The sequence below is a fragment of the Candoia aspera genome, chromosome 13 (genome assembly GCF_035149785.1).
Source record: "Candoia aspera isolate rCanAsp1 chromosome 13, rCanAsp1.hap2, whole genome shotgun sequence".
Classification (NCBI taxonomy): Eukaryota; Metazoa; Chordata; class Lepidosauria; order Squamata; family Boidae; genus Candoia; species Candoia aspera.
Genome location: NC_086165.1, coordinates 1,974,535 through 1,975,014, shown reverse-complemented (window position 1 = coordinate 1,975,014; position 480 = coordinate 1,974,535).

Here is a 480-nt window from a genome sequence, read left to right as displayed (position 1 = left end):
AGCTTGGTGAGTTTAAGATGGGTGGACTTCAACTCCCAGAATTCCCCAGCCAGGGTTGAAGTCCACCCATCTTAAACTCACCAAGCTTGGGAAACACTGCCCTAAACAAATAAATAGACGGGCCAAATGTAACCATGATGATTATAAGGAAGCTTGGAGCTAAACACTTTTAAATCCAATTTACTTCACTGGAACAGTTAAAGTTCCCATTGAAATCCAATGTAATGTGAAGTTTTTAACCACCTGAGAAGAAATATTGCTCTAGGATTTTCCACTGGTTAACAGTACTCGGAACTCACCCTGCAAATCTATTTACTTTTTCCCCCTTTGCTATTTCTCTTCATCCAGCCCTCTGTCAACCTGCAGGCTTTGGGCAGCCACTCCGACAAGGAACCCCACCACGGAAGCAAAACAGAGTTAGTCACCAAGCCAGACCTTTGATGTAGGGGAACATCAGGAAAGCGAGTCAACCTCGAATAC